Here is a 12,017-nt window from a genome sequence, read left to right as displayed (position 1 = left end):
GAAGAGACTTCTGTATTTACCCTAAACCGTTTGTTGTTTGCCAATATATGGGATGAATTAATCTATATGACAATCAAATATAATATAGTGTTCATATCATGAGCAAAATTAACGAGAGCTGAAGATCATTCTCCTTAAATGAAGAAGTTTGTTTTGTTTAACGACACCACTAGAGCACATTGATTTATTAATCATCGGTTATTGGATGTCAAACATTTGGTCATTTTGACACAGTCACAGTGAGGAAACCCACTACATTTTTCCATTAGTAGCAAGGGATCTTTTATATGCACCATCCCAAAGACAGGACAGCACATACCAGTCCTGTTGCACTGACTAGAGCGAGACTCTTTAAATGATTCCAAGCAAATAATCATATGAAGTTTTAAATGAAATTCATTACAATATTTTATTGCAAGGTGATCAGTTAATTTGCCACTTTCCTAAAACATTACAGGTGAGTGTAGAGAGGAGTGGGGGTGATCACTCACCTGTCCTGGGAAAAACTGATAAATTATATTGTATTCACTTTCTTATATTGTTTATATTGCGTAATCTAATAAAGGGACATTCCTGAGTTTGCTGCAATTTTTAAGATGTTATCGACTAAAAGATACTTTTTTTAACGATTGTAATTACATATCAAATATATTTTTCTGCATAAAATATTAGTGGCTGTATATTAAACGTGTTTCTGATCATTCTAATATTTGTACTAGGTTAAATTTCATTTTATTTCATAAAACTTTTTTTTTTCGTACATACGAAATTATTTGAAGACAAAATCCAGTTTGGACTTCCTACAAATATTAAGACGACCAGAAACACATTGAATATACAGACACTGATATTTTAAACAAGAAAATATATTTAATATGTAAGTTTAATATTAGAAATATTTTATTAGTTGGAAACATCTTACAATGCAGCAAACTCAGGAATATCCATTTAATATGTTGTTTTTACCTAAAATATATTTTAAAACAATTTAAGTATAATGTTGAAGGAAAACAATAAGGACGACACTGGTTGGTCACTTGAAGTTATGGTTGATTTATTACAACAACATTCTATTGTGCTTTAGGCTAATGGGCTTGTAGAACTTTACTTGTTATATATTTTCTATTTCTGAACCCTTATCATTGCATATATAAGTAAGATTAATGTATTAATATCATCCAATGCTGTTAACAAATCTACAAATGTCAGTAAAGAGCAGGTATCCAATCCTTTGTATTGGTGCTAAATCCTATAATTTATGAACACACTTTTATTCCAAATGATTTTAAATACTTCACTACATATACTCCCAGTTAAAAATTAACTCATAACAATTTAGCTGCTGAGTGAATTTCGCAGAGGCACCAGTAAACATCTAAATGAACAGAAATATTCTTCAACATGAAATTTAAAATGGAATACAGTGAGACCTCGATAATCCAGTCTCCACCAGTCTGGAAACCCCACCTTACGGACACTTGACATAGAAAACAACAAACTCTCCACCATATAAATGTGTTCAGCTTTCAGAACCGGACGACCATTATCCAAAACTTGACTGGACTTAATTTCTTCCAACTGATCATTTAACTAGATATTGTTTTATAATTTGTTTTGAGTTCGTTCAACCAAAGCCAGTAAGCAGCAGTATTCCCCCACCCCCCACCCCCATGGCCAGTAAACGTCAACAGACAAATTAACATGTGCCAAAGGTTAGGTGTTACACCTCCGAGTATGTTTAATTTGTTGGTTCTTTGTTCGATAGTTTTCCTCCAACGTGGGAATGACCTGGTTCAGTGATCTAGTATATACCACTTTGTTAACATGTTCATTGCCTTTATAAAATGTAATTAATAAAATTAAGACCAATTGTCATTGGAAAAACGTAACTCTATATTAAATGTCACAAAAGTACAGCAATTAAATTGAAAGAAAAATGTCAGTACAAATAAATTTAAAATTTAAAATTCAAAATCTATTCAAGAAATGACTTTTAAAATTGATTTTTTTTTTTTTAATATTTGTTTAGAATTGTTTTTCATCAATAGATATGTTTTGATAAAAAAAAGTTTATATCAATCTGTATTGGTTATTATTCAAGGGAAGAAATAAGTCTCCAGGTATGATTCAATACTATGGAAATTCGTTAAACTGGACACTTTTAGGAAAAACCATAATGTCCGGATTATCGAGGTCTCACTGTAACCACAAATCACACAAGCATAAAAAAGAAAAATGTAATCGTAGAAACATTTTATGATTTCTACCAAATGTTTATTCTTAGTAATTCCAAAATATATTTAGCAAAATTGTTTAATGAAAAAGGAATGACAACAATCACAAAATAGTGCACAAGAAAATCTTTGAAATGTGTAAATCCTAAAGTATTCTCAAACACACACATCCATACACATTTCACTTGAGGTTCAAAACATTGTAGAAGATAGACATCTGGAAAGTAGTATTCCAACACACAACTAAGAATGTCAATCACAAAAGAACACCAATTGGAAACTGCAATTTAGTCCTTTCCATAGTATATTCTACACCACTACACTTAGATTAAATCTACAATGCCTGAAACTGCCTTGCAGTGAGTCAAGTAATTACACTTTACAAACTTCTACTGATATTTATCTGGAATGATAAGAGAGCTGAATCGCCCAACACAACAGAATAGAAAGACCTGTCAATCAATACACGACCGGCCCCGTCAATGTAAAACCACAACTGGCTGAATTCCAATAAAGGAATTGTTCAGTTTTCCCGCAGATATGATTATACAAGCAATTGTACATACATGGAAATTTTATCTCGTGAGATAATGCAGTGAATTAAAATGCAGGCCATGTTTCTTTCACAGTATTTGAATTTCAATTGTCAGTTGTTATGTATTTTCAAAGGTGAAAGTATCTGATTTACTCTGGCGGTCACTAGGTGATTAAAGCCCCACATTGTGCACGTGTATTGTTAATGTATGTTTAATAAGAAGGTCTTGTTGCATATATGCAAAGAATATACAATGACCGTAACAATATTACCATGAAGCAATACTGCCCTGCAATGGCAAAAGACAAGGCTTGAACTTGAGATTTGTTATCTAAGGCAATATTGAAATGTTTTGAAATGTTCACTGACGGCAATATCCTGTAATATTGAAATGTTTTGAAATGCTCACTGATGGCAATATCCTGCTTACAGCAAGTTTAAACCAGTAACCTTTGTAACAAAGAGCAGAAAATAGCCCAGTGGTAAAGCGCTCACTTGATGCACGGTCGGTTTGGAATTGATCCCATCAGTGGGTACTCATTCCAGCCAGTGCACCACGACTGGTATATCAAAGGCTGTGGTATGTGCTATCCTGTCTGTAGGATGGTGCATATAAAAGATCCCTTGCTACTAATGGAAAAAAGTAGTGGGTTTCCTCTCTAAGACTGTATGTGAATATTACCAAATGTTTGACATCCAATAGCCTATGACTAATAAATCAATGTGCTCTAGCGGTGTCGTTAAGCAAAACAAACTTTAACTTTAACCCTTCAACAGTTGCCAAAAATCGCCATCGGTAATATTTCAATACATGTAATTGCAACAAATTGAGGACAGTCCCTTTAACCAATAATAAACTGTTAGTAAAAGGGTTAAATAATAAAGATATATTTATAGATATTGCATCTTTAAGAAAAACTGTTTACTGGTATGTATAACATTGAGAAATAATACAGATCCAAAGAATATTCAAATATAATCTCTCCCTTTCAAATTCTCCAGCATTAAAATAAACTATGAGTAAAAGGCTTAGAGAATAAAGATATATTTCGAGATATTGCACCTTTAAGAAAAACTGCTTACTGCATGGTGCCTATAACAATGATTCAAAGGATATTCAAATATGATGAATTTTTCACCATTAAAATAAACTATGAGTGAATAGTTTAAATAATAAAGAAAAATGGCTTACTGGTACCTTTGACAGAAAGTCAAAATACAGATTCAGAAAATATCCAAATATAATCTATCTCTTGCAACTTCTCCACCATTAAAATAAACTATGAGTGAATAGTTTAAATAATAAAGAGATATTTCTAGATATTGCACCTTTAAGAAAAACTGCTTACTGGTACCAATAACAACGAATCAATAATTTAGATCTAGAGATGGTGTTCATACATGATTGTTTAATCTCACTATTTTACATGTTCCATTAAAATAAACTATGAGTGAAAGGTTAAAAACAATATATATATATTTCTAGATATTGCACCTTTAAGAAAACCTAATGGCATATTGAAACCAGCGCTTTACCAGTGCATATTATAGTGAATCTATCAGACATATCTGGAGGATGTTGAAGTATTATTGTTTAATCTTTCTCATTCAAACTCTCCCTGCTATAACCATAGAGAGAGCCAGGTATAGCCAGCAACGAGAGAGCCATTATTGTGCAGGTGGATTACTCGACATGAAAGAGCGGAGATTAATTTTTCTTTACTCCAAAGAAATAAATGCCTCATTAATAACCCAAAACACATTTAATAGGTTTGAACAAAGAATGTACCACAAAGGTTGGATTATGATTTTGGTGTTGATCTTAATGATTTTATAATTAAATGACGTCCATCGTTTTAAACCCATGGGCGTACCAGCAAGCAGGCGTTAAAAGTGCTTTAACAATACACAAACAGAAAAAAATAAAATAAAACAAAACAAAACAAACAAAAAGTAACGTTAAAAAAGAAAGAAAATGCATAGAAAATGAATAGCATAAAATAAGCGGCAATCTGTACATTGATTTTAATCATTTATGCCACTATATAGGGGCAGTTTACTCTGTTCTGTTTGTTTGTTTTGTTTAACGACACCACTAGAGCACATGGGGTGGGGGGTGGGTGGGTAGGGGGACAGTTGATGATTTCCAATATATTCTAAATAGTTAAAAAGGTTTATATACTGAGTCAAATTAAAAAATTCACAACCATTTCATTTTGGCTAATTAGCAAATATGACAGAAGAATGTGTTAAATAAGGCAAATTTTTATTGTATGATATGTCCATAGAAAAAAGGGGAATAAATGTTGAGTCAAAAATCTGTTTGATGCACCCACAGCATTTGTCAAAACCACAAGCAGGGTCATCTGATGAAATCACAGCTTCAGTAGCATGTATGTCCTCCAGGTTGTAACAAATATTGTTTTGATGTGTTTTTTCATTGTGTCAGACTACTGTGAGCAAGTAACTATGAAAACATGTGTGCTATTGTAGTCACGTGACCAGTGGCACGTGCAAAACCACTTTTGCCTCAGTGGTGCTGTGCACGTGCTATGGATCGGGTCACGTGGGCTGTGATGCGCTTCAAATGGTGTGTCGACATTGCCATTACAATATTTATTCCTGAAAAATACCTGCTGTCAACATTCATTGACTTTATTCAAATTTTAGATTGTGAAGTTTTTAATTTGACTCAGTATATATTCTAGAGACTAGAGCAGCAACTGGAAACTGAAAGTCAGTCCTTTCCACAGTATGTTCTACACCATTATACTTAAAGTGAATCTATGGTGAGCAAGAAACTGCTCAACGAAAATTTACTAAAAACATTTTATTGCACGAAGAACAAAATGTTTAGTAACTTACACACATACAATGTACAATATATGTGTGGTGACCATATTATATATAATATGGTATATTTACATTACATATAAACACTCAAAGATATCTAGAGGAAAGAAACATTATATACAATGAATGAATGAATGAATGAATGAATGAATGAACAAACAAACAAACAAATGAACGAACGAATGAACAAACAAATGCATGAACAAATGATGAACGAACGAACAAACCTACCAACCAACCAGCCAACAAACAAATGAACCAACCAACCAACCAACCAACCAATCAATCAACCAACCAACCAATCAATCAACCAACCAATCAATCAACCAACCAACCAATCAACCAACCAACCAACCAACCAATCAACCAACCAACCAACCAACCAACCAACCAACCAACCAACCAACCAACCAACCAACCAACCAACCAACCAATCAATCAACCAACCAACCAATCAATCAACCAACCAACCAATCAATCAACCAACCAACCAATCAACCAACCAATCCATAAGACCTAAGACTGCAGGTAGCTTTATGAAGACTTTTGTTTCCTATAACCTATTTTTAAATTAGCAGTACCAGTAGGTGACATATTCAAGTCAAACATTAATCAGAAAGTATCTGAACTGTCAAAGGGAGATAATTCTAAATCAATATGATCCTCATTGTACTGATTTTCGGTTCCCACAAGCTCCGAGAAGAAAGTATAATCAGCTTATGACATCACGGCAGTTTAATTTAAGTCAGCTGTATGGAGTATTGACGGAAAACCATGACAACAAGACAATGGCTGCATGAAGTTAGAAGTTTAATGGGCTGAACAGTTCATGTACTGACGTCCAAAAGAAACATTACATACAAAAACATTTAAATAATTTGATAAATATTGTTGCTAATCGAAAAGAACCGATTTAGAAACCATCTTACAACATTTTGCATGTGTCACGAAGTGTATTATGATGTTTAGTTGTTCAACATCACGATACTTTCATATCCCACTGTACCATTTGTTGGTTAATATTCTATATTATTATATACATAGCAATGAAATATATAGATCTACGGAAACCATAAAAGTGATATCTGGTGAAAATACATATTTTCGCTGTATTTTAGCTACAGTGAAAATATAGAAATCGTATTTACTTTTTTGTAAAAGTGCATGATTAAATTATCTCCCTTTGTCTCGTTTCTTTGTATTTAAATTTGATGATTACCAATGCATCTGATTGTATTTAAAAAATAGAAAAATGTAATTTAAACAAATGTACCTATTACAAAGGGATACGAAGTGCAATTACGATAAAATATCTAAAACGAATTGAATACGAAGCTAAATAATGATGACACAATGTAGTGTCATCGAGTTTAAGTGTAAGAATTTAACGGCGTTCGACTTGTTTTGTTTTTGTGGGAGTTTTTGGAGGATCGCTTTGTCAGGTATGTTTGCACAGCAGTATTATTAAATAAATGTTAATAAAGAATTTTTTTATTTAAATTTCTTTTTAAAAGTCTATGGTCAAGTAAATTTTCTGGAAAAGTTCCATAGGAAGAAATATATCATGGCGTTACGTGTTTTCAATATGATAAGCAAAAGATATTACCAAAAAGCGAAAGGTATTGTCAAAAATTAGGAAAGATGTATATAATAAATAGACTATTGCATGTTTTTGTTTTATGTCAACTCGTGATGTGTGAAAACCATTCGTGAAAATATGGTTTTCACACATCACTTGTTGACATAAAAATTGTATTCTAAAAAAAACATGATATATACAATTTGAAGCTTTTTAAAGTTTCTTTTGGATGTCAGTATATATGATTTTAGATGTTGAACTTCACGATACTTTCATATCCCGCCATACCCCGCCATACCGTTTGTTGGTTTTCTATAATACAATTTCAGCCTTGTAAAGTTTCTTTTGGATGTCAGTATATAATAACTGTTTTATTTAAAGGAAACTGGATGAATATTAATCTCATGCCCTTTTAACATAAGTTGGTTTGATGACCCACATTTTTAACATTGGGTCAGTCAGTGAGGTTAAAAAGAAAGTAACTGACATTGAGACAGAAATAGGTCTGAGGTATGATATAGTTAACAGGATCAATCACTTCTGAATGAATCCCAACCAGCTCCCAAAAACTGATATATCAAGTGACAGATGTCATTAAAGAAACATTTCTTAGATTTCCAGACAGACAGACAGACAGACAGACAGACAGACAGACAGACAGACATATACAGACAGAGAGAGATAGACAGACAGACAGACAAAGAGACAGACAGACAGACAGACAGACAGACAAAACCAATGCCCTTACTGAGTCAATAATACAGTCTGGAAAACAAAACATTTTCATTTCAACTAATATTTTCGTGCTTATATCAAATAAAGGCTCAAGCATGCTGTCATGGGCACATACCCATTTGGGCTGTCTAGGACAGTGAGTTAGTTGTTAGTGGTCAGTGAGAGAGAAGAGGGTGTAGTAGTCATACACCTACCCATTGAGTTGTTAAAACTCACTCTGGGTGGGAGTCAGTACCGGGCTGTGAACCATGTACATATCAGCCTTATGTCCGATGGCTTAACCATGACAGCACTGACGCTGGTAACAAAACAAAAAGCAGGTGCCAATTTCATTTTCTCAGTTTAAATGCTGAATTTCTAAATAAAGTCATAAAAAACAAATGAATGAAAAAAAAAAAATCAAATAACTTTCAGCAAAATTATTTAATGGTCAATTGTACACATTATGAGACAATTTTCACAATTACATTGTTACCATCTTGTTAAACCTCCAACCATTTACAAACTTTTCACAATTACATTGTTACCATCTTGTTAAACCTCCAACCATTTACAAACTTTTCACAATTACATTGTTACCATCCAACCATTTACAAACTTTTCACAATTACATTGTTACCATCTTGTTAAACCTCCAACCATTTACAAACTTTTCACAATTACAGTGTTACCATCTTGTTAAACCTCCAACCATTTACAAACATTTCACAATTACAGTGTTACCATCTTGTTAAACCTCCAACCATTTACAAACTTTTCACAATTACAGTGTTACCATCTTGTTAAATCTCCAACCATTTACAAACTTTTCACAATTACATTGTTACCATCTTATACAAACTTTTCACAATTACATTGTTACCATCTTGTTAAACCTCCAACCATTTACAAATGTTTCACAATTACATTGTTACCATCTTGTTAAACCTCCAACCATTTACAAACTTTTCACAATTACAGTGTTACCATCTTGTTAAACCTCCAACCATTTACAAACTTTTCACAATTACAGTGTTACCATCTTGTTAAACCTCCAACCATTTACAAACTTTTCACAATTACATTGTTACCATCTTGTTAAACCTCCAACCATTTACAAACGTTTCACAATTACAGTGTTACCATCTTGTTAAACCTCCAACCATTTACAAACGTTTCACAATTACATTGTTACCATCTTGTTAAACCTCCAACCATTTACAAACGTTTCACAATTACATTGTTACCATCTTGTTAAACCTCCAACCATTTACAAACTTTTCACAATTACATTGTTACCATCTTATACAAACTTTTCACAATTACATTGTTACCATCTTGTTAAACCTCCAACCATTTACAAATGTTTCACAATTACAGTGTTACCATCTTGTTAAACCTCCAACCATTTACAAATGTTTCACAATTACAGTGTTACCATCTTGTTAAACCTCCAACCATTTACAAACTTTTCACAATTACATTGTTACCATCTTGTTAAACCTCCAACCATTTACAAACGTTTCACAATTACATTGTTACCATCTTGTTAAACCTCCAACCATTTACAAACGTTTCACAATTACATTGTTACCATCTTGTTAAACCTCCAACCATTTACAAACTTTTCACAATTACATTGTTACCATCTTATACAAACTTTTCACAATTACATTGTTACCATCTTGTTAAACCTCCAACCATTTACAAATGTTTCACAATTACAGTGTTACCATCTTGTTAAACCTCCAACCATTTACAAATGTTTCACAATTACAGTGTTACCATCTTGTTAAACCTCCAACCATTTACAAACTTTTCACAATTACATTGTTACCATCTTGTTAAACCTCCAACCATTTACAAACGTTTCACAATTACATTGTTACCATCTTGTTAAACCTCCAACCATTTACAAACGTTTCACAATTACATTGTTACCATCTTGTTAAACCTCCAACCATTTACAAACTTTTCACAATTACATTGTTACCATCTTATACAAACTTTTCACAATTACATTGTTACCATCTTGTTAAACCTCCAACCATTTACAAATGTTTCACAATTACAGTGTTACCATCTTGTTAAACCTCCAACCATTTACAAATGTTTCAGTTGGTTTGGGATCATTTTATTAGTTTCACAGGAAAATCCCCCCCCCCCCCACCCCCACAAAAGTATATAATTTTATTTTACGGGTGGTGAAAAAACTAAGTATCTCAATCAAAACAGAATGCCACCATTTGCAGTATAATAACTATTTATAGATGAAGGAGACAGGACACAGTTGGGGCACCATGGAGGGATTGGCAAGGAATAGACCAGCATGGAGGAACTTCGTTGCTGCCCTAAATGCCACTAGGCATGACAGGAAATGAGTGAGTGACCTATTTATAGTAGTTTAATATCCTCCGGGAGAGGTATCTGGCTCAGTTGGTAGAGCACTCGCTTAAGGTGATTATGTCACCAATTCTCTGATTGTTTTTTGTTTGTTTTTTGCTGTCCCAACCAGTGCACCACGACTGGTATATCAAAGGCTGTGGTATGTGGTACCCTGTCTGAAGGATGATGCATATAACAGATACCTTGATACTAATGGAAAAATAATATTTGATTTCCTTTAAGACTATATGTAAGAATTACCAAATGTTTCACATCCACTAGCCACTGATTAATACATCAATGTGCTCTAGTGGTGTTGCTAAACAAGAACAAGCTTTAACTTTAAATATAGTCCAGTTTTGGAAACACATCTTTAGTAAAAAGATTAATATTATGTACAGAAATGTCTTTCCAAATAAATCTTTAAAGTGCCTGTCCTAAGTTTGTGGCTATTGTTAACATATTACAGACTAATAGAGGTGTTTTAATGACTACAATCGCAAACTACAGGTAAAACATTTTTTCTACAAAGTTTATTAGTGGCTGTATATTAAATGTGTTTCTGGGCTGCATTTTACTTAGCTATCTTAGCACTAAGATCACCTTAAGTGCATTAAGTAGTAATGCACTTATGGTGATCTTAATGCTAAGATCGCTTTGTAAAACGGGACACTGATCATTCTGGTGTTTGTACTAGTTCAAAGTTAATTTTATTTCCTATATATACATTGTGTATTTTCCCACACATACAACATGACTGGGAGACCAAATCCATTTTCAGCTGTTTACAAACATTAAGACAACCAGAAACACATTAAATATACATGCACAGATATTCTAAACAAGAAATTATATTAAATTTTATTAGCTAGAAACATCTTACAATGGAAGCAAACTGAGAACAGGCTACTCAGTCTTTTAAGTTAGTTTGCATTAATAACTGTGCATCTCTTAGTAATGTGTATTTAACTTGAAAAGGAGATGGTGCTTTTGTTTAAAAGGATAGCTATATATATATATATATATATACACACACACACACACACACACACACACACACACACACACACACACACACACAGTTGAATCCCGTTGGCTCGAACACCCTCAGTGCTCGAGAAAGAGTTCGACCCATTGGGTAGTTCGACCTAAGCATTCGGTCAACATTGGATATTTCTGTGATATCAGTTTGAAAGTTGAAAAAGATGCAGGCTATGTATTAAAAGTAAGAGTAGCAAAATAAATAGGTAAATGCAAACTTTAACACTTCATCAAGGTTTTATATAGCAAAATGTTTGAGTGAAAATATTTATTAGAAATTATTGAGTGAAGCTGAGGCCCCTGTGTGCGCTGAAGTGATTACAGTTGATTAAGTCACCCATTAGTTCAATTGATTAAAACAGGGTGCCGATGCCCGTAAGTCTACAAACGGTCTGCTTGCGATATGTTCAAAGTTAATCTCTAAGCCGAGGCCCAGGCGTGTGTTAATTGTTTGATTGGCATCACGATACAAGTTAATTAATCTAACAGTTACTGTAATACTAGCTGTACTTGAAAGATCACTGCACATAGCCTCTTAACAAACAACGCGGCAAGTGTGGTAAAGAAAACACTGCATGGCTATTGTTACGATTCCCCGATTCATCTATAGTTTGTTCCGCCTACATAATCAGTCAGAAGGTTGTAATAACCAGCTGCGCATGCGCAGCAATTAGTC

This window comes from Gigantopelta aegis, chromosome 13 (genome assembly GCF_016097555.1).
Source record: "Gigantopelta aegis isolate Gae_Host chromosome 13, Gae_host_genome, whole genome shotgun sequence".
Taxonomy (NCBI): Eukaryota; Metazoa; Mollusca; class Gastropoda; order Neomphalida; family Peltospiridae; genus Gigantopelta; species Gigantopelta aegis.
This window is presented reverse-complemented; position numbering follows the sequence as displayed.